The sequence below is a fragment of the Thamnophis elegans genome, chromosome 14 (assembly GCF_009769535.1).
Source record: "Thamnophis elegans isolate rThaEle1 chromosome 14, rThaEle1.pri, whole genome shotgun sequence".
Classification (NCBI taxonomy): Eukaryota; Metazoa; Chordata; class Lepidosauria; order Squamata; family Colubridae; genus Thamnophis; species Thamnophis elegans.
The window spans coordinates 11,702,101-11,725,765 of record NC_045554.1 but is presented as its reverse complement, the minus strand read 5'-3'; the positions used below and the strand labels follow the sequence as shown (position 1 = coordinate 11,725,765).

The window sequence follows — 23,665 nt, the reverse complement described above, 5'->3', positions numbered from 1 at the left end:
CCACCTCGGAAGGATGGAAGGCTGAGTCAACCCTGAGCCGGTGAGATTTGAACAGCTGAACTGCAGAAGTGCAGTCAGCTGAAGTAGCCTGCAGTGCTGCATTTAACCACTGCGCCACCTTGGCTCAAATGCAAACAATTTTTCTGCAGAACCACCAAAATTTTCTCATGGACCACCAGTTGGTAACCGCTGCTCAAGAGAACAGCCTGGTTTCCATTCAGCTTCCTGGTATGTTTCAAGCTGCTGGTTGTCACTCTTAATGGGTCTCTGGAACTGGATCTCTCCAGAGATCCTTCCTCCCACTTATTGAGATTCAGGGAAGCAGTCAAAATCTGTTTGTTTCAGCAGGCTTTTGAGAGGGAGGCAAATTGAGTGAGATTCCTCCAGTGTACCCAGACTGATTTTATTAGCTTTTATGGTTCCTCAACGCAGGAATATTTGGCTATTAATTTGTTAACATTAATGTCTGTTATTTATAGGGATTGTATTTCTCTCTCTCCCCCCCCTTAATTCTTTAATCCTGTACACGTATCTATGGTAGAATCATGAGCTGCTTAGCATTGGTCAGCAGTTACAGTGGCATGTTAATAAAATAAGCATATATTGCTTATTTAGTATCCTGTGACTATCACTAAGTGTTGTATCTTATAATTTATGATGAATCTTTTTATGATAACTGAGATCATGATTTATCACTTATAGCTATATATCCTATTTTATCCTACCTTTCTATTCTGTTCTATTCTATTCTATCCTATCCTATCCTATTTTATTCCATCCCATCCCATCGTCTATTCTATTCTATTTTATCCTATCCTATCCAATCCTATCCTATTTTATTCCATCCCATCGTCTATTCTATTCTATTTTATCCTATCTTATCCTATTTTATTCCATTTTATTCCATCCCATCCCATCCTCTATTCTATTTTATCCTATCCTATTTTATTCCATTCTATCCCATCCCATCCTCTATTCTATTCTATTTTATCCTATCCTATTTTATTCCATCCCATCCCATCCTCTATTCCAGTGGTTCCCAAACTTGGCAACTTTAAGACTTGTGGACTTCCAGAATTCTCCAGCCAGCTCTTCTGGCTGGAGAACTCTGGGAGTTGAAGTCCACAAGTCTTAAAGTTGCCAAGTTTGGGAACCACTGCTCTATTCTATTCTATTCTATTTTAAACTATCCTATTCCATCACATCCCATCCCATCCGCTATCCTATCCTATGCTATGCTATCCTATCCTATTCCATCTGCTATCATATCCTATGCTATGCTATGCTATGCTATCCTATCCCATCCCATCCTATCCTATCCCATCCACTATTCTATTCTATTCTATTCTATTCTTATTTCTGTACCTGTACCTGTTACTATTCTATTCTGTATATAGAGCATGCTTGTGAATACTTAAAGCAGAACACCTGTTTTCTTCATGTCCAGTTTTGGCACTTGTCCATTTGTGGAGAATAAAGTCAGAATAGAATAGGACAGAGTAGAATAGAATAGAATAGAATTCTTGTCTCCTGCGAGGGAGACAGAGGCTGGCAGCTGCAATTTTCTATGTGTCTATTGTTGGTACTCTGTGTTGTGTTGTGTTTTGTGGTACTCTGATTTCATTGGCCCTTTGCCTGTTTTTAATTGCTTTCATTTAGTGTTCTCTATGGTAAGCCTCCCAGAATCTGCTGGAGTGGGCCGCTATAATACATTTAGGAAAAGGTAAAAGTTCCTCTCGCACATATGGGCTAGTCGTTCCTGACTCCAGGGGACGGTGCTCATCTCCGTTTCAAAGCCGAAGAGCCAGCACTGTCCAAAGACGTCTCTGTGGTCCTGTGGCCAGCATGACTCAATGCCGAAGGCGCACAGAACGCTGTTTCCTTCCCACCAAAGATGGTTCCTATTTTTCTACTTGCATTTTTTTTACATGCTTTCGAACTGCTAGGTTGGCAGAAGCAGGGACAAGTCACGGGAGCTCACTCTGTTACACGGCGCTAGGGATTCGAACCGCCAAACTGCCAATCTTCTCATCGACAAGCTCAGCCTCTTAGCCACTGAGCCACCGCATCCCGCTATAATACATTTAGCGAGATAATAAATAGATACTTGGTTGCCGGGTGAATAGCGGCTCGGAGGTGGAGAGGGGAAGAGGGCCTGAGAAGGTTAATACAAAATGTTGGCTTTGCCAAGCAGCCGCATCTCCTTCGAGAGGCAGAGGAGATAATCTGGCAGTCGGTGCAGGAATTTTTCTCTCCCCTCCGTCTTAAGGACACCATTTTCATTCTCCCGGAGAAGCACTTGCTTTAAGGGGAGGGGGTCACACACCCCCCCCCCCAATGCTGTTGAGCAGGGGCAAGCTGGGAGAGCTGCGGGTTTGGTCACCGTTGAGATGCAGTGAATTCTGAATTGCTTAGCAAAACCTCCAGAATAACCGTGTAACAGAGCTGAGAGGGACCTTGGAGGTCTTCTAGTCCAACCCCCTGCTCAAACAGGAAACCCTCGACCAGTGGGTCTCAACCTCCCTAATGCCGTGACCCTTTAATACAGTTCCTCATGTTGTGGTGACCCCCAACCATAAAATTATTTTATGTTTCCCAGATTTTTTCAAAAATATGTGTTTTCCGATGGTCTTAGGCGACCCCTGTGAAAGGGTCATTCGACCCCCAAAGGGGTCCCGACCCACAGGTTGAGGACCACTGCCCTAGACTAACTTTTTTTTGGTGTCGAGTGCCATATGTGCACGTTCAAAACCCCAAAATGCAAAGCAAGCCCCCTCCCCATGAATGCGCCCCAACCCCCTTGTCCATTTTTGGGTTCCAGGTTGGTGCAGGAGGCTTTTCAGGCACAGAACAAGGTGGAGGTGGGCCATGCGCAAACGTGTGAACCCCAAAATGCAATGTGAGCGCCCCTGCATGTGCTCCCCACCCTCCCGTGCATGCTCCCCGCACATGTGTGCATGTGGCCCTTGTATGCGCCCCATGCATGCGTGGCAGAGAGCCAAAGACCAGCTAGCCACTGGGTGTCACGTGAGCATGCGTGGTGAAGCTGGGCTAGGGCGACGGAGAGGAGGCCTTCGCCATCACAGCTATAGGTTCTCCTGCTTGGACAGGGGGTTGGACTAGAAGACCTCCAATGTCCCTTCCAGCTCTATTCTGATGGAGCGGTTGAATTGCAGAGCTTTGGCCTGCAAATCACAGGTGCAACCATCGAGCCTCGCCAGAAAGTACAAGATGCACCTTTGTTCTTCTTCTTTTATTTGTTATCTCCATTAGGTTTCCTCCTGTCCTTCACCATGGGTGACTTGCTTTCTAGCACAGTATTGGCAGCCGATCTCCAAAGTGGTTGCGTTCAGCAGCTCCTGAAAAGGGCTTGGCATAACTTCCCACTATTGATGCTCTGTCACTTCGCCTCTCTCAAAACAAGACAGTGGGGACACTGGAAAGAGTGCAGAGAGGAGAAATAAGGATGATTAGAGGACTGGAGGCTAAAACTTATGAGGAACAGTTGCTGGAACTGGATATGTCTAGTTTGATGAAAAGAAGGACCAGGGGAGACATGATAGCAGTCTTCCAGTATCTCAGGGGCTGCCCCAAAGAAGAGGGAGTCAAGCTATTCTCCAAGGCACCTGAGGGTAGAACAAGAAGCAATGGGTGGAAACTAATCAAGGAGAGAAGCAAGTTAGAACAGAGGAGAAATTTCCTGACAGTGAGAAGAATTAATCAGTGGAACAACTTGCCTCCAGAAGTTATGAATGCCCCAACACTGGAAGTCTTTAAGAAGATGTTGGATAGCCATTTGTCTGAAATGGTATAGGGTTTCCTGCCTAAGCAGGGGGTTGGACTAGAAGACCTCCAAGGTCCCTTCCAACTCTGTTATTCTATTCTATTTCTATTCTATTCTTTCCCAAATTCTATTCTTTCCTAATTTCTTTTCTTTTTTCTATTCTATTCTATTGCTAAGCATCCAAATCTAACCCTAACTTAGAACTGAGGAGAAATTTCTTGACAGTTAGAGCAATTAATCAGTGGAACAACTTGCCTCCAGAAGTTGTGGATGCTCCATCACTGGAAGTCTTTAAGAAGAGACTGGACATCCACTTGTTTGAAATAGTGTATGATCTCCTGCTTAAGCAGAGGGTTGGACGAAGATCTCCAAGGTCCCTTTCAACTCCGCTGTTCTGGTATTCTAGTCCTATTTCAAAATTAAACGGAGGGTGTATTTTCTAAGCAGGCAGAACCAGCCTCCTTCTCCTGCCAGATGAGTTGGGAAAAGATGTGAAGCCTAGTCAAGGAAACCAGCCATGAACCTGGGAGATCGGCAAGAGATGGTGACCTCTGACTATGATCCTCGCGATAGAGTTGCGTATTATTGATACGCAATAACAAGTGGGATGTGGTGGCTCAGGGGCTAAGACGCTGAGCTTGTCGATCAGAAAGGTTGACGGTTCAAATCCCTAGTGCCACGTAACAGAGTGAGCTCCCGTTACTCGTCCCAGCTTCTGCCAGCCAAGCAGTTCAGAAGCACATAAAAAAATGCAAGTAGAAAAATAGGAACCACCTTTGGTGGGAAGGTAACAGTGTTCCGTATGCCTTTGGCGTTGAGTCATGCTGGCCACAAGACCACGGAGACGTCTTCGGACAGTGCTGGCTCTTCGGCTTAGAAACGGAGATGAGCACTGCCCCCTAGAGTCGGGAACAACTAGCACATATGTGCGAGGGAACCTTTACTTTCTTATTGGTCCAGAGCACAGTTGTGAGATGGTGGAAGGGGCCGGAGGAATACAGATGTATGCGCACACTGGGAACAGGCTCCAGCTGTTCCTCTGCCTCACTGCTGTCTAGCTCCCTCTCTGCCTCCGACGCAGAGCCCTCGCCTGAGCTTTCCTCAGCCCCCAGGACTGGCCCATGTTCCTCCCCAACCTCCCCACTGTCCCACTCTTCTGCCAGCTCCACTGGGCCACCACAGGTAGTCTAGTCTCAGACAAATCTAAGACACGGCTGAACTTACACAGACCCCCAATCTGATTCAGCATGAAGCTACTTCATGAAGCTGTGCCTGAAGGTTTCTGGAAGGCAAAACAAGATAGAGCTTGAGCAGGGGGTTGGACTAGAAGGCCTCCAAGGTCCCTCTTGACTCCTTCATTCTATGTTCTCCTTATTTTGCAAACAGACTTGAGGGTGAGCGTGTGTCTGATTCCCACTGAAGTGCTCCAATGTTTGGACATCTGCTGGAGCAAAGCTTTCCCGCTGGCAGCTCTGAACAGAATGTGTGCAAACAGCCTCGCTCCCCCCCCCCCCCCGTGAAGCTCAGCAGGCTGCATTTCTACCAGTAAAGCGCTGGAGAGAGGAGACCCGCCAAAGGTTTGCCACGTTCTGTGAATGAGATGGGTATCAAATCTCTGCATGCTTAGCTCTCTGCTTCCTTTTGAATCGGGATGCTGCTGGCTTTTTCCTGTTTGAAACCGATCTACAGAGAAGTCAAAAAATCAGGAGGCTGGAGCTCCATAATAATGTGCTGTGGGCGATGGTTTTTCCCCCCCCACCCCATAGCAATGAGTGTAATTGGGAAGGAAGAGGTTTATCCTTTATGCTAACAAAGCTCTTCCGTGTATGCCTTGATGTGCGTGTTTATTTGTTCAGTGCATTGATAAGTTAATACAGTGTTGTGGCCTGCCAGAAGAGCTGGCAGCAGATTCAGACAGTGAGGAGGTTGAGGAGGAAGATGGGCCCGTCCTGGAGTCTGGGGAAGGCTCTGAGGAGGGCTCTGTGTCAGAGGCAGAGATGGGGCCAGGGCCGTCTGACAGTTATCAGCTGCCTTCATGGTCAAAGCCAATATGGCTCTGAGATATTTTACAGTGAGTGGTGAGAATCAATCTCTCCAGCTTGCCTTCTGGTCAATGTGTGTTTTGTGCTGGGCACACAAACACACACACACAGAGACACCATCAAGGAGCCATTGAAAGAATATGAATAACATGGATTCATCATTTCAAATATGCAATTGGCTCTGAAAGAACGGTCCCTCTGTTTTGCTTTGCCTGGACCTCACAGGGAGAGCTTTTCCAGCCCTACCTCAAGATGCTGGTTTGAAGTCTGCTTTTCTGCAGATTCAATGGGCCACAGGATGTTCTTTTAGTTATTTGGTCTGTTCCTAAACTCGATGGCATGTTCACATGGCATTCTTCAGACCATTAGTGGAGTCATTGATTGGCACAAAAGCCATAAATTATGTTCTGACTGAGGCATCCCGAGAGCATGAAGCAAACTCCTTGTCCCGACAAACACCCCTTTTATTAATTTACTGTAAATTCTGCTAATTTGCATCCAGCAAAGTCTTTTGAGGGAGGATTTACAGTCATAGACAGACCTTATCTGGCTTGGAGAGCTGCCAGGCCGATCTCTGAAGAACTTGGCAACGAGTCTCGGAACCAATTAAGCGAACTAATGGTCTCCTGCAAACTCCACTCCCCTTTCGCTCCTCTTTTATTTCCTCTGGGAGGGGCCATTCACCTAATTGTCTCCTGCAAACTCCACTCCCCTTTTGTTCCTCTTTTATTTCCTCTGGGAGGGGCCATTGACCTGTGGCCTAACTCCCAAGTTGACCCCTGTTCTTTAGCTGTTCCCCTCATCTGCAACTTTGCGCAGGCGCACACTGGGAACAGGCTCCAGTGTTCGTCTGCCTCACTGATGTCTGACTCTGAAGGCAGCTGATAACTGGCATACGGCTCTGGCCCCCTCTCTGCCTCCGACACAGAGCCCTCATCACAGCCTTCCCCAGGCTCCAGGACTGGCCCATGTTCCTCCCCAACCTCCTCACTGTCTGATTCTGCTGCCATAATGAAGTTGCTTGGGCTCATGTTGACAATGTTGACGCTATGGGTGTATTAATTGGAGCCCTGACACACGTCATACTACATGGGCTGTTAAGCTGTGAGTGATAAGTTCCTCCAGGTCATAACCAATTGGTGTGTGTGTGTGTGTGTGTGTGTGTGTGATATGGCTTGCTCAAGCGTTGTAGGACTATCATGGAAACTTCCTGTTGCTTTGACTGTGGGAGCTACCTTGGACAATACCTTTGAAAATTTGAGAGCCCCTTTCCGATGCACGGTTGAACCTTTTTGTCCCATGATCTGAACACATGACTCTCTCTTCCACTCTTGTAAATTCATAAAAATGGAATGAGAGAAAAAAAATAGTCTTCAAATAGTTATCCAGCTAGTTAACGTTCTCAGCCTAAACACAGGTGGCAGGAGGCTCACATGATAAATGTTTGCCCTCGACTGGAATTTATAGTGCAGTTCATGACTCAGATATTTGCGTTAGTGGAAAGTTCACGTAAAACAGGGAAAGCAACACAACTCGTATTTGAAAACAGAGAAAACTGTCTTGTCGATTTTGTGCCCGGCTCAGAAAAGAGGGCAGGTGAGAATGTATAGAATTGTTCAAGAAAAACTACTAGCCAGGGAAGAAATTGGAGATGCAAATTAGGTGTCAGACCTGTCCCAGCTTAGACATTTAGGAAAGAGAGACTCTCGACTCCATTTGATTGAAGGGAAATGTTCTTTTTCTAAAAGTTAAGCGGTTGCAGTGAAAGCAAAACTAGATCTTGAGTATTCCTGCACAAAGGTTACACATTTTCCCTCCTTTCCCTGGCCTCCTCTCCCCTTGACCAGTTCATCAGTGTCCATTAGTATTCCTTTTCGATGTTTTGAGAACTGGTTTGACGGTTGGTGCTTCTTGATGTAGTTTCATATTTTGTTCCCAGGCCATGTATCGTTGGCGGTTGGCTTATTCCAGTTTGACATCTCTGGTTCTTGTCAGCTTGTCTCCCACTCTTCCTTTTGTTTTCCCCATCCCCAAATCAGAACTTTACTTCCCAAAATTCCTTCCTCCCCTCCCTTGCATTTTATGGCAGGATGCCAGCAAAGCAAAGAAACTGAAGAGGACAGGCCTGACATTAAGGTTGGAATTCAAGGCTAAAGGTTGGGAATTAGAAGGAGAGTTGATGTTGTGGCCCGCCGGGCGGCAAGCGGAGCTGGCAGCAGAGTCAGACAGTGAGGAGGTTGGGGAGGCGCATGGGCCAGTCCTGGGGGTTGAGGAAAGCTTAGACCAGGGCTCTGTGTCGGAGGCAGAGAAGGGAGCTAGACAGCAGTGAGGCAGAGGAACAGCTGGAGCCTGTTCCCAGTGTGTGCATGCGCAGAGCTGCAAGAAGACAAGAACAACTAAGAAAGCAGGGTTGACTTAAGAGTAAAGCCACACCTTGGAGGTGATTGGCCCCTCCCGTAGGAAACAAAAGAGGAGCAAATGGGGAGGGGGCTTTTGCGGGAAACAATTTGTTCCTTCGGTCATTTCAAGTGTGGAAATTTCTGTTTGTGACTATAAGAGACTCTGTGCCAAGTTTTGCCTTGCCCTGCGTTTGGAAACTAGTTATCTGGCAGCTCTCCAAGCGAGATAAGGTTCGTGTGGATAAACATTCCTCTGAAAGACTGTTTGCTAAGTCTTGCGGACTGTGCATGAAAGGAATCCACGGTCGTATAAATAAAAGGGGTGTTGCCAGGACCAAGACTCTGCTTCTTTCTTTTTAAGGAAGTCTGGGTGAGAAAAGCTATGCTCTGTCTGTAGAGAAGTACTCTAACCCAAGCGTAAGGTTGAAGACTAGCATCAAAAGGTCTCTTCAAGCAATTAGGAAAGAGGCCACACCTTGATCCCGTCCTTTTGTTCTTCAGATCTTGGTCTGTTTCATTGAGATCTTCCCATTGGCTCACATACTGAGCTAAGCTATCCTGTTCGTTCTGGTCTCCTGGTTTCGTTGTATGAATCTCGCTGATATTAGATGAGTCAACGACTCTTTAACTCTCAAGGAGAAGGTGAGGACCGTGAAACTTGGCAGGTCTCGTGAGAAGGACAGCTTTGTCCCCTCTGGTGTCAGTTCAAAAGCAGTAGCCCGAGTTGGCTTCAAAGACAGCCTAGGGAGACTGGTGACATCACAATGTGGCCTCTTAGCTGGTGGTTCGGCTGACTTGCTGGCCTGGAATGACAACCACTCAAGAAATGGCCTGCCCAGGCCCTGTCACTCCACAGGCACGTCATGAAGAGCGACAGTCGGGGGCCCACAGGCTGCTTGAAGATCGATCCCGGGCTGACCTGGTCTAAGCTAAGAGGTGATTTGGGTGCAGGAGGAGGAAAGGCAGAAGGGGGAGGGGGTGGAACGTGCAAAGTTTGGGAATTATTCACAGCGGCTTCAGGATTTGTTCTGGTAGCTCTAGGAGGTGGCACTCTATTGTTGAAAGGAACCCAGCTGTGTACATCCTGCAAAGGCAAGTAGATTTTTCTACGTTCTATGTCAATAGCGCCAGGGAAAGGATTGGCGTGCAGCACGCTGAATAATTCGGCGTCTGGTCTGTACCTGATGCTGTTTTTTCTATTCCCTTTTTGAGATAAGCAGCACTGTAGCGATTGTGGAAGAGTAAGAAAAGTATGGCACGAGATAAGGAAAGGAGAAGGAATCAACCAAGGCTTAATTTACAGCAGCCCAGTTCCCTCTATTTCCCCCGTACCTTTTTATCTTTGCAAACCATCTGGTTTCCATCACAGCCACCCATGGCTTCATATGTTGCCTTTTGACACTGAATGTGTTTTCTAGTCGGTGGGATGCAGACAACGGTATATTTGCTTGCAACACCTCTAGAGGGTGTTTCTCAATTTGGCCCATTTGAAGACAGGTGGACTTCAATACCCAGAATTCTGAGAGTTGAAGTCCATCGAGTTTAAAATGGCCCAGGTTGAGAAACACTGCTCTAGATTAAGCGTCAATTTTGGGAGTTGAAGTCCACTCGTCTTAAAATGGCCTAGTTTGAGAAACACTGCTCTAGATTAAGCATTCTAGATTAAGCATCAAAATAGCCTAGTTTGAAAACACTGCTCTAGATTAAGCATCAATTCTGGGAGTTGAAGTCCACGCATCTTAAAATGGCCTAGGTTGAGAAACTCTGCTCTAGATTAAGCATTCTAGATTAAGCATCAAAATGGCCTAGTTTGAGAAACACTGCTCTAGATTAAGCATCAATTCTGGGAATTGAAGTCCACCCGTCTTAAAATGGCCTAGGTTAGGAAACACTGCTCTAGATTAAGCATCAGTTCTGGAAGTTGAAGTCCACCCATCTTAAAATGGCCTAGGTTGAGAAACACTGCTCTAGATTAAGCATCAATTCTGGGAGTTGAAGTCCACCCGTCTTAAAATGGCCTAGGTTGAGAAACACTGGTCTAGATTAAGCATCAAAATGGCCTAGTTTGAGAAACACTGCTCTAGATTAAGCATCAGTTCTGGGAGTTGAAGTCCACCCATTTTAAAATGGCCTAGGTTGGGAAACACTGCTCTAGATTAAGCATTCTAGATTAAGTTCTAGATTAAACATCCCTTCTGAGAGTTGAAGTCCATCCATCTTAAAATGGCCCAGGTTGAGAAACACTGCTCTATATTAAGCATTAATTCTGGGAGTTGAAGTCCACTTGTCTTAAAATGGCCTAGTTTGAGAAACACTGCTCTAGATTAAGCATCAATTCTGGGAGTTGAAGTCCACCCGTCTTAAAATGGCCTAGGTTGAGAAACACTGCTCTAGATTAAGCATTCTAGATTAAGCATCAAAATGGCCTAGTTTGAGAAACACTGCTCTAGATTAAGCATCAGTTCTGGGAGTTGAAGTCCAACCATTTTAAAATGGCCTAGGTTGGGAAACACTGCTCTAGATTAAGCATTCTAGATTAAGTTCTAGATTAAACATCCCTTCTGAGAGTTGAAGTCCATCCATCTTAAAATGGCCCAGGTTGAGAAACACTGCTCTATATTAAGCATTAATTCTGGGAGTTGAAGTCCACTTGTTTTAAAATGGCCTAGGTTGGGAAAACTGCTCTAGATTATGCATTCTAGATTAAGCATAAAATGCCCTAGTTTGAGAAACACTGTTCTAGATTAAGCATCAATTCTGGGAGTTGAAGGCCACTCATCTTAAAATGGCCTAGATTGGGAAACACTGCTCTAGATTAAGCCTAGGTTGAGAAATGCTGCTCTAGATTAAGCATTCTAGACCAAACACAGCTCTAGACTAAGTATTGGAATCCCCTGAGCATCCTTAAAGTAAAACTGGGCTAGGGTCACCCTTGGGAATCCTGGCTAAAATGAGTTAAAGGTGACCAGTACAATCCTTACTGCTATCAGGCAGTGCATCTTGTGAGAGGAACATGACTGGCCACCTGGTCTATGATACCTTTACTGACATACTAAAAAAAAAAAAGGATGTGAAAACCTTGATTGACCAAATCCATGGAGCCACCTAGTCTACCGAGATTTCTGCAATGACACTGACCACTTAGTCATGTATTGAACAATCTGCCCCAGATATGGAGATTTTTTTTTTTGAGCCACCCAGAGTCCCAGTGGGAGTGGGTGGCATACAAATTTTATTAAACTCGAAACTCGAAACTTTTTATCTCTTGGATATCTTCATAATCTGGCATTGTTCTAGCCATTGCTCGCACACTTTTAAACCACGAGGATTAGAAAGGTTGATATCTTTATATGTTTTGCCCACTTCTCAACAGTATATATATAAATAGTTCTTAGGGCTGGCTAATTTGCTATTGATTAGACCAGGGTAGTCAACCTTTTTATATCTACCACCCACTTTTGTTTCTCTGTTAGTAGTAAAATTTTCTAACCGCCCACCGGTTCCATAGTAATGGTGATTTATAAAGTAGGGAAATAACTTTACTTTATAAAATTTATAAAGCAGTTATAGCAAACCCCTACCGCCCACCATGAAACCTGGAATGCTCACTAGTAGGCGGTAGGGACCAGGTTGACTACCATTGGATTAGACAGAGCGAGAAAAATGATTCTCTCTGCCAATGGGCATGCTTACGTCTTCCTCGTGCTCTTCCATTTTGGCGTAAGCAGCATTCTAAAACATGCAAAAAAGGAGAATGTATGTTCTGACCTAGGCTTCCCCAAAAAGCAGATTCCTGGTCCCAACAAAACCCCTTTTATTAAACAAATGTGAATTCCTCTCATTCACATTCAGCAAAGGCTGAATGTGAATGACAGGAAATGTTTTCCCCTATTTTCCTCCCCAAAAACTAAGGCGCGTCTTATACTCCGAAAAATACGGTATATTTTAAGATAGCCACTATGTTTTCATTGTAGAAAGCTGTTTTGGGGGGTGGGGGTGGGGGTGGGGGAGGAAGGTAAGGGATCCTAGGTTGCCTACTCTTATGTTAAGCCATCATATGCTTTCTTTGCTTCTTAAAGTGTGTTTTGTGATCCTGGCCTCTTTTGCTTTGCAAATTTATGGCTTACTGTGCAATGCAAACTCAAATATAGTTTAATGAATAGGCTACGATTAAGCCATGTGCCATGCAAATTCAGCCCTCGTCCCGAGCCCGAAGTTAGCCAAAGAATCAAAACCCTATTTCAAAAATAAACAGAGGTGGTGTTGTCTAAAGCAGACGGAATCGGTTTCTCCTGCCAGATAAGTTTGAAAAGCGAAACGATCCCCGTCAACAAAGCCAACCTTGGACCTGGGAGGCCAGCGAGAGATGGGGGGAGGGGGCTCTGGCTATGACTCTCCCCGCAAAGTTGGGTCTCTTTGATCCAGGGCACAGTTGTGAGATGGCGGAAGGGGCCAGGGAGCCCATGCCTGCAGGATTTAGTTGCTGCTGGAAGGCAAAACAAGATAGAGATTTCCATTTGAAGGTTCTGGCAAGCCAAAGGATTCTGGCTTTATACCTTGTTAACAAGAGCCATTGATTTTTTGCACTGGAGCAAAGCAAGACAGGGAGGTTTAAGGGCTTTATGCGTTTTGAACTCTGGGGTGGGAGAGGGTGAGTGGCGGGAATGGCCTCTTTTTCTTCGCGGCAATTGAGAGAGAGAGAATTTGATCGTAGAGCAGGAGATTTGTTAAGCCGGTGCAGGTGGCTTGCTAGGCATGGCCTGAAGTCCTGGGACTGCCCAAGGAGGCCTGATAGGCTTAGGGGGTCGGCAACTTACGGCTCTGGAGCCACATGTGGCTCTGTGCCAGCCAGCTCCACAATTGATAGGGCTTTCAGTTAGGACAGGTAGAGGAAAAAGGATGCCACGCTAGGAGGAGACTCTATGGTGGGGGAACTAGACTTCTGGTCAGCAGAGGAAAAAGGACACCGCGCTAGGAGGAAACTCTATGATGGGAGAACCAGACTTCCGATCAGCAGAGGAAAAAGGACGCCACTCTAGGAAGAGACTCTATGGTGGTGGGGAGACCTGGCCCATTTTTTGCTCAATTTTGCCTCTCCCCACCAGCCCCCAGGATCACTCTGAAAGCCTCCTAAAGGCTATGCATGCAATTTTTTTGAAAAAATATGTGCGAAAAATGGACTGTTTATGGCCCACCCCACATCCCCGAAGCACTCTACAATCCTCCTAAATGCTACTCATGCCTTTAAAAAAAAAAAAATTAATGGGCCTGTTTTTGCAAAAAATGGGCCGCTTTTGGGAGATTTGCAGAATGCAAAAATGTTTTTTTTAAAAATTGCCTCTTCAAAACCTTGGTGCATCTTATACTTCGGTGCATCTTATACTCTGAAAAATACAGTAATTGTTCTCATTGTCAGGAAATTTCTCCTTGGTCAGGTTCTCTCTTTAACAAGCTTCCACCCATTACATTTTTTCTTGCCCTCTGGTGCTTTGGAGAATAAGTCAAGCCCCTCTTCTCTGTCACAGCCCCTCAAGTACTGGAAGACAGTTAGCATGCCCCCCTAGAAATCAAACGCATGCAAGATAAAATAAAAGCACATTCTCCAACAGAGGCTCAATGTGTTAACGCCAACAGAGCCAGCGACTCCATTCCATTCCTTTCTTTTCAGCCTTGGAGTCTTAAGGTAAAGCAATATATGTGATTTTTCTTTCTTTCCATTTGTCCTTTTCTTTCACATCCGGGTCATTCACTGGCCCTTCCCTACTTAGAAAGTCTAGGAGCTTTTATTTCTTTATTTTCTATTTTTCTTTATTTTATTTTTAATTCTTTCCTCTTTGGGGTCGGCCCATCAGCAGCGCAGAAAATTCATTGAAGATTGGTTTGTTTGTTTTTAACTTGTGGAATGAGATGTTCAAAGACAAGAGGGGTTCCCTTATGTGTTGTTATTTCTGTGAGCCTGACATCTCTAATTATCTTGTCAATGTAGTTTTGTTTGCTTCCTTGTTGTGTGTTTTTTTTTAAAGAATGCCATCTCAGGAACTAAAGGCAGGGAGTGCCTGTAACATTATAAAAAAGAGGTTGACTCTATAAAGATTCCAGAGAAGAGCAACCAAGAGGATTAGGGAAGTGGAGGCTAAAACATACAATAGACGGTTGCAGGAACTGGGCATGGCTAGTCTAGTGAAGAGAAGGACCAGGGGAGACAGGATAGCAGTCTTCCAATATTTGAAGGGCTGTCACAGAGAGGAGGGGGTCAAGCTATTTCCCAAGGCACCTAAAGGCCAGACAAGGAATAATGGATGGAAACTGACCAAGGAGAGATTCAGCCTAGAAATAAGGAGGAACTTTCTGACAGTGAGAACAATCAACCCATGAAACAGAAGTTGCCTTCGGAAGTTGTGGGAGATTCATCCCTGGAGAATTTCAAGAAGAGTCTGGACTGCCATCTGTCCGAAATGGTGTAGGGTCCCCTGCTTGGACAGGGGGTTGGATTAGATGACCTACAAGGTCCCTTCCAACACTGTTAATTATTATCTATCTAAGATTATCAAAGGCCTAGAGACTAAAAACATGCAATGAATGGTTGCAGGAACTGGGCATGGCTAGTCTAGTGAAGAGAAGGACCAGGGGAGACACGAGAGCATCTTCCAATTTTCGTGGGGCTGCCACAGAGAGGAGGGGGTCAAGCTATTTTCCAAAGCACCTGAAGGCCAGAGAAGGAATAATGGATAGAAACTGACCAAGGAGAGATTCAACCTAGAAATAAGGAGGAACTTTCTGACAGCGAGAACAATCAACCAATGGAACTAAAGTTGCCTTCAGAAGTTGTGGGAGCTTCATCCCTGATGGCTTTCTGCCATCTGTCAGAAATGGCGTAGAGTCTCCTGCTTGGGGGTTGGGGGTTGGGGGTGTTGGGCTAGATGACTTCCAATGTGCCTTCCAATTCTATTAATCTGTTAAATGGATAAGAAAGGCATAGGTACAGCCACAATTGAGACCAAAATTTATGTTGCTATGTCAGACAGTTGTTGAGTGAATCATTGCAGATGTTAACTTAATAATACGGTTGTTAAGTGAATCCGGCTTCTCCATTGCTTGTTAGAAGGTCACAAAAGGGGAATCACATGACCTTGGAATACTTATAACCGTCATAACTATGTGGCCAAGCGTCTGAATTTTGATCCCTTGACCATGGGGATGCTGCAACTATCATAAGTGTGGAAAAGGGTCATGTCACTTTTTCCACTGCTGTTGTAACTTTGAACTATCACTAAATGAACAGCTGTAAGTCGAGGACTACCTGGACTGTGACTCATTTCTGTTCCAGTACATATTTCAATGGAGAAGTATCTCTGATTTTGCCGTTTGTATATTGGGTCAGAGATCAGAAACTGAGCTCATGTTTCCTCCACTTTCATCCCTGGCTTCACTGCCCATGTTTCACTGTATGCCTGTAAGATGCCTAGAGTGGCCCCAGGGAGGGGCAGGGGGCAAATCAATTTAATCAATCAATCAATCAATCAATGTTTTGCACTGTAGTTCATATCAGCCTGTTTCCCATGGGCCTGGGAGTGTGGGAGTTGTGATTCAAAGAGATCACCAGGTTTGATGTGAGATTATATTTTTCCCTTCATCTTCTCTTGTCGAAAAATGCCTTTCTGAGTAAGCAGGAATTCTTTCCTTCCTTCCTTCCTTCCTTCCTTCCTTCCTTCCTTCCTTCCTTCTTTCCTTTCCTTTCCTTCCTTCCCTCCCTTTTCCTTCCTCCCTCTCTCCCTCCCTTTTCCCTCCTTCCCCCCTTCCTCTTTCCATCCTTCCTTTCTTCCCTCCTTCCCTCCCTCCATTCCTTCCCTCTTCCTTCCCGTTTCCTTCCTTCCCTCCCTTTTCCTTCCTTCCTTCCCTTTTCCTTCCTTCTTTCCCTCTCTCTTCCTTCCTTCCCTTTTCCTTCCTTCCTTCCCATTTCCTTCCTTCCTTCCTTTTCCTTCCTTCCTCTTTCCTTCCTTCCTTCCTTCACTTTTCCTTCCTTCCCCTTTCCTTCCTTCCTTCCATCTATCCTTCCTCCCCTTTTCCTTCCTTCCTTCCATCCTTCCCTTTTCCTTACCTCCCTCCATCCCTCCCTTCTTCCTTCCTTCCTTCCTTCCTTCCTTCCTTCCTTCATAAAAAACATTTCTACTGGTGTTTTGAACGCCTGTTTTCTTGCGGTTTTAATTGCCTTTGCGACGTTACCAACGTTTTTTTCCTCTGCCATCAAAGGGCCTGTTTGAGTTTTTTTTTAAGGCTGTTCCCAGGGTGCTTGAGAATTTCTTTCAAATTTCTTTTGTGATTCCTTTATTGCTAAAGCACAGCAAAGGCCTTTGGTGCAGTTCCCTTTTCTGTTAGCAGAGCTTTTCATCACTAAAGGCTGCTTGCCTGGCTGTAACACCCACCCACCCCAATCTGAAAAAAAAAGCCTCTCAAACTCCTGGAAAAAGTTTCTTTTAGATCTCTCTCCCGTTGGGACTTAATTGCAGCAAAGGAAGCTATAAAACCCCCAGAGAAAAAGAATTCTCTAGCGAAAGGAAGCAAAGACCATCGTGCCACCACGAAATAAGAGCTGAGCATATTCCACTTCTGAAAATATCACCAATGTTCTCTTCTCCTTTAAAAAGGAAGGAGGGGGAAAAAAATCAAAAACACATTTTCTGTAATTAAAACTGAGTGAAATCTGGTACCACCCCAAAAAATCTTGGATATGTTTCCTGCACGGCAATAATATCATTGTTTTAAACTATCTTTTATTGCAGTTTTTTTTTTAAAATTTGTTTCTTCTATTGCATTATGTTGGCATTTCCAGAACCCGGCTTGCACTCAAAGCCCAGTTTCTTCTATGTCTTCATAAATAGGACATCTGTTAATATTTTATAATGGAATAGAAAGACCCTGATAATAGACAGATGGTCTATTAGCCACTGGTGGCTCAGTGGCTAAGACACTGAGCTTGTCGATCAGAAGGTCAGCAGTTCGAATCCCTAGCACTGTGTAACAGAGTGAGCTCCCATTACTTGTCCCAGCTTCTGCCCACCTAGCAATTCGAAAGCACGTAAAAATGCAAGTAGAAAAATAGGGGCCAGCTTTGGTGGGAAGGTAACAGCATTCCGTGTGCCTTCAGCGTTAAGTTTTGTTGGCCACTTGACCATGGAGGCATCTTCGGACAGTGCTGGCTCTTCGACTTAGAAACGGAGATGAGCACTGCCCCCTAGAGTCGGGAACAACTAGCACGCTTGTGCGAGGAGAACCTTTTACCTTTTAGAGAGACAGATAATGTCCAAAAATTTTTAAAAAGTTATCTGGGATGGACCTTGGTCAGTGTGTACATCTCTCCTTTCCTTTCTGTTTTACTGTTGGCAAAGAAGCGACTCTTGCGTGAGATAAACGTAAGAAAGAGTCTGAATTTTTAGATTTCACAGTTTGTCAAGGATTTTTCACGTTGGCAGCCGAGGAACTTTCTGAAAATAAATGAGGATTAAATGTGTTGGCATGTTTGCCTTGCCAAAGAGAATGCTGTGCAAGTCATATTAATGACATGCATTTGAAAATACGCAAACTAGCAACTGTAAATGGCTAGTAATGTTTGTTTTTTTTACAGTGCCAAATGAATGCCAATCTGTTAAATTCCTAGGAAGTCCTTTATTTATTTAACACATTTCTATGGCCGCCCATCTCACGTGAACCTGACTCTTGGGTGGGTGTGCCAACACAGTCACACTTAAAATAGCCCAACCAAATCTTAAAAGCCACCGAAGGTGAAGCAAAACATGGGGGAAAAAACCACATCTTAATCCCTGGCATTCTTCAAGTCTTCAAAAGGCTGAAACTTGGCAAAAATCTATAATGTTTATCTTCTTTGCCTAAATTCTTTGCTGTGGAATTCGAGAACAACTTCTCAACCTGTTTCCTGCTAACAATGGGCTTTTTTTCACTATGTGGAATATTCCGATGGAATGTCTAATTCCACTGTTTTGCAAGATCTCGGAGGTCCCCCAATCCAACCCACTGATCAAGCAGGAAGCCACATACCATTTCAGATATGGTTGTCCAATCTCTTCTTAAAAATCAATCTTCCTTCCTTCTGATGAAAGAAATGTCCTTCTGGGTTCGGCTCCAAGTGTGGAAAAAGACACTGGAGACATGGAGGCTGCTTGGAAAGATGGTTTATTGTTGGACAGGACCACATGGCTTGAGCCCTGAACAGAAAAGGTGATCACATGCTTCAATGTTGGTGGGGAAGAAGAGAAGGGCCGAGGGAGAGGCTTGCTAGGCTTTTTATAACCTGTTCAGTCCCACCTCTCTGTTTCCTGTTCCCGTGTAAGACATGTATTCTGATTGATTGTCAGACTCCCTTGGGGCCATGCAGGGGCAACTCTGTAGGCTGTGTTTTGAATCCAGGTTTGGTTGAGTTCTCAGATGCCATGTGGTCAGTTGGGGCCAATATTATCATGCTTTAATCCCATCCCCCTGTAGCTGAATGGGAGAAGTCTTTATTATGTAAAGGGACTAGCTTGGCCTTCTTAATGGCCCATTAAGAAAGTAGGGATGGGCAGGAAGCTACAGGCAGCTATTCTGTCTTTTAAAACATGTTTCTTTCTTTTCACATCCAGACAAATATTCGGCCTTTTCAATATTTCCTAGGATATTTCATTTTTCTGGGAGAGGGCTGGGTGATAACTTCCTACCCTCCCACCCACCCACCCACCCTCCCTCCCTCCCTCCCTCCCTCCCTCCCTCCCTTCCTTCCTTCCTTCCTTCCTTCCTTCCTTCCTTCCTTCCTTCTCCTAGTTAATTGTCCTCACTATTAGAAAGTTTCTCCTTAATTCCAGGTTGCTTCTCTCCTTGATTAGTTTCCATCCATCGTTTCTTGTCTTGCCTTTCTTAGTGCTTTGGAAAATAAGTTAACCCAGAATAATAAAATAACAAAATAACAGAGTAGGAAGGGACCTTGGAGATCTTCTAGTCCAACCTCCTGCTCAAGCAGGGGACCCTATACCAAGTGGCTGGCCAATCTCTTCTTGAAAACCTCCAGTGTTGAAACCCCCATCACTTCTGTAGGCAAGCCATTCCACTGGTTAATTGTTCTTACTGTTAAGACGTTTCTCCTTAATTCCAATTTGCTTCTCTCCTTGATTAGTTTCCATTCATCGTTTCTTGCCTTGCCTTCTGGTTCTTTGGAAGATAAGTTTACTCCTCTTTCTTTGTGGCAGCCCATCAAATGTTATGTTCTGACTTAGGCTTCCCCAGCAGCATGAAGCCAAGTCCTTTCCTGATAAACCCCTTTTATTTAATTTACAGTGAATTCCTCTCCAGCAAAGTCCCAACCCACAGTCTTTCAAGGTAGTTCACAATCATCAACCTTTATGAGGCTTGGAGAGTGGCCAGGCCGATATCTTTCAGACGCCGCAATACTTGGCAAGAATGCAGGCATGAACTAATTGTCTCCTACAAACTCCACTCCCCCTTTGCTCCTCTTTTATTCCCTATGGGAGGGGCCATTCACAATCCACCCGTGGCTTTATTCCCGAGTTGGCCCTTGTTCCTTAATTGTTCTTTTCTCCTGGCAACTCTGCGCATGCACACATTGGGAACCAACTTCAGCTGTTCTTCTGCTCCACTGATCTCCGACTACGAAGGCAGCTGATAACTGGCATAAGGCTCTGGCCCTCTCTCTGCTTCCGACACAGAGCCCTCATCAGAGCCTTCCCCAGACTCCAGGAATGGCCTATGTTACCCCACAACCTCCTCACTGTCCAAATCTGCTGCCAGCTTCACTGGCCCATGGCGGGCTACAACACTCTATAGGAATGAAACAGTGAATGAGGCCACCTGTGGCCTTACTCCAAAGTTGACCCCTTTAGCTCTTCCCTTCATCTGGCTACGCTGCGCATGCGCATACTGAAAACAGGCTCCAGCTGTTCTTCTGCCTCACTGATATCTGACTCCGAAGGCAACTGATAACTGGCATACGGCCCTGGCCCCCTCTCTGCCTCCGACACAGAGCCCTCCTCCGAGCCTTCCCCAGACTCCAGGACTGGCCCAGGTTCCTCCCCAACCCTCCTCACTGTCTGAATCTGCCGCCAGTTCTGCTGACTGCTGGCGGGCCACAACATATTGATTAATATTACACATAATAATCCTTCTCTGTTTTATTTCCCCCACCACAGTCTTTTGAAGTAAAGTGGGGGGGGGGAGGGATTGGCCCAAACCCTCCCAGACAGTCGGCTGGGGATGGACTTCAGGTCTTCCTGGTCCAGCTCCAACATAACCACTAAAGATCTCCAGATCTCCTAGTTTTAGAGCTACAATACCGTGGCACATAATGTGGGAAAATGCCTACCAGCCTAAATGACAGCATTGTTTTCAGTGTCATGGGTTCTCAATAACTGACTCATATTTTTCACAGCTGGGCCTTCCGCTTAGCTGTCCATCATGGCAGCCATTCAGCAGTCTAGGAAAAAGCCAAATTTAGCATGCATTGCAAACTGGAGATCCCAATTCATCGTTTTCCTCAAAATCTTCAGAACCCTTCTTGGTTTTCATTCTTCGTTTCTTTGAAACGACGACGTAGAACCCTCGGTTTGAATGCCAGCTGAACGTCTTTCCCTGGATTTTTTTATTTTTTTATTTCTTTTAGCAATGGCGGTATTTGGGGAAGGAGAGCAAGGGTTAATAAGCTGCAGGCCCTTCTCTTGGCACTGCCATGCTGATTCATTCCCTTTTTTATTTCTCCCCAGCCTCTCCAGCATGCTGTCCCTCGAACATGTGAGTTTGTTTAGCTCTGGTGATTCACCATGGTTTAGATTTATCTCAGATTTATGCAAAGCAAAGCTGCAGAAACTGGGCAGAAGAAGGTTTGAATGCTCTGTGCCTCCATCGTTGTCTCTTCTCCTTCATTAAGATGTACCGCGTTTCCCCGAAAATAAGACAGGGTCTTATTTTCTTTTGATCTCCCCCAAATAAGACCTTGGCATTATTTTCAGGGAGGTCTTATTATTTTTGAGGTGTAGGACGCCCCTTAACCTCGGCCCACGGCCCGCAGATCAGCTGATTTGGAGAAGGCTAGAAGTTCTGTCTCTCTTTTTGGCACACTCTTGCCAGCCCCAGCCATGCTGGGCTTGGTGCTCTTTTTTGTGGCCGCCACTAAGAGAAGTGGTGCATTAGCTAGGGTTTGTGGGAGCAGACTCCAAGAGGCCGTTCCGCGTAGATGGCAGGTATCTGTGGAGCGTGTGGGGCATGTTCCCTCCCCCAGAAATGGCAGGAACCGGCTGCGCATGCGGTTAAATATTTTAGTGGAGGGTTTACTTTTGGGGTGGAGGGCTTATTTTAGTGCATGTGCTCAAAAGCTCAATTGGACTTATTATCCAGGGAGGTCTTATTTTTGGGAAAACGGTAGTAGTTGTTATTTTGGCACTGAGTGAAGTTTAGTTCCTCTCCCAGAATTTGGAAAAGAAAAAAAAGGGGGGGGGGGAATTCTGTAAAATTAAAGATTGCATCATTGACATTCACAACGTGAGGGAACTACGCTAAGGAATTTTCAGAAGAGCAGAACTTAATTTATGAAAAGAAAAGAAGTGGAGAAAACAGCTTGGACCAATGAGGGAAAATTTGGAAGGCCCTCAGATTCTTGGAAAATTATTCCACCGCTGCTTAGCAGTTGCCCAACTAAACTCTACGCTTTGGTGCAGCGTATTTTTAGACTCTGGTTTTCTAAATTCCTGCGCACGAAAGCGTAATTGGGTGGCTACAGGAAGGAAACGTTTAGTGTCTAAAATGAGACTAACGCAGGAAAAGCTCCCACTTCATTCAGAAATCCTTGAAACCTCAGATGGATGTAGACCAGCTGTGAATTGGGCTCTTTTCAAGTTTCTGTTGCCCAGTTCCTGAAAAGAGTCGTTTTGGAGATTTTGGCTGTGAATTTTAGCAAAGCCGAACTCTAGGAAAGCTGTTGGAATTCTCAGTGGGGCTCCAGGAAGATTTGGAGACAACGTGGTATGTCCTTGCTCATGTACTAAATAATCATTACTGACAATATGTTGGGAGCTGATTTGTACTGGGAAACAGCTGCTTGTGGGAATGGTCTATTTTTGTGAACAGGGCCAGTTGGGAATCCAAAGGAAAGCATGAACTGGGCTATAGATGTTCTAATTTGCTGTCAGTTGTAGAAGATGCTTAGCAATAGCAATAGCACTTAAGACTTACCTACCTACCGCTTCACAGTGCTATATAGCCCTCTCTGAGCAGTTTACAGAGTCAGCCTCTTGCCCTCAACCATCTGGGTCCTCATTTTACCAATCTTGGAAGGACGGAAGGCTGAGTTCAACCTTGAGCCAGTCAGGATCAAACTGCTGGCAGTTGGCAGAATTAGCCTGCAATATTGCATTCTAACCACTGTGCACCATGGAAGGAAGGAAGGAAGGAAGGAAGGAAGGAAGGAAGGAAGGAAGGTTTTTAAGAAGAGATTGGAAGGGCACTTAGATTTATCTACCTCTTCACAGTGCTTTACAGCCCTCTCTAAGTGGTTTACAGAGTCAGCTTATTACCCCCAACAATCTGGGTCCTCATTTTACCAACCTTGGAAGGATGGAAGGTTGAGTCAACCTTGACCCGGTCAGGATCGAACTGCTGGCAGTGGGCCTTCAATACTGCATTTCATACTCTAGGAAGGGAGGGAGAGAAGGAAAGAAGGAAAGAAGGGCAATAGCACTTAGACTTATATACCGCTCCACAGTGCTTTACATCCTTCTCTAAGCGGTTTACAGAGTCAGCTTATTGCCCCCAACAATCTGGGTCTTCATTTTACCTACCTTGGAAGGATGAAAGGTTGAGTCAACCTTGAGCCAGTTAGGATCAAACTGCTGGCAGTTGGCAGAATTAGCCTACAATACTGCATTCTAACCACTGTGCATCATGGATGGATGGATGGATGGAAGGAAGGAAGGTTGGTTTATAAGAAGAGATTGGAAGGGCAATAGCACTTAGATTTATCTACCTCTTCACAGTGCTTTACAGCCCTCTCTAAGCGGTTTACAGTCAGCTTATCACCCCCCTCCAACAATCTGGGTCCTCATTTTACCCACCTTGGAAGGATGGAAGGCTGAGTCAACCTTGAGCCAGTTAGGATCGAACTGCTAGCAGTCGGCAGAATTAGCATTCTAACTACGCCACCAGGGCTCCCTTACCTTGCTTTTAATGGTGTGGCAAAACATGGCCGAGTAATATGGAGTAGCGAAATACCTTCCGTAGGGATATATCTCATAGGCCAAGTTGTTGGGAAGTAAGGCAGTTGTAGTTGCAGAGAAGCTAGAAACTGCAGGTGATATTTAACATAATTGCAGAGTTGGAAGGGACTTTGGAGATCTTCTCGTCAACTCAAATGGGAGACTCCATACCAGGAATGTAAAACTCGATTTCAT

At 45.3% G+C, this 23,665-nt stretch overlaps 1 protein-coding gene across 4 annotated transcripts in view; it reads left to right on the top strand.

Annotated features, from left to right (window-relative positions):
* CAPN15 (calpain 15) overlaps nucleotides 1-23,665 on the top strand; it is a 135,928-nt gene that overhangs the window by 63,035 nt on the left and 49,228 nt on the right. The window contains exon 1 of one of the 4 annotated variants that reach the window (XM_032231247.1): nucleotides 5,198-5,361. The exons of the other annotated variants lie outside the window; for them this stretch is intronic. The gene's annotated coding sequence lies outside the window, so the exon portion shown is untranslated. Of the gene's footprint in view, nucleotides 1-5,197; nucleotides 5,362-23,665 lie in introns of those variants that run through there. 4 annotated transcript variants of the gene reach the window in all.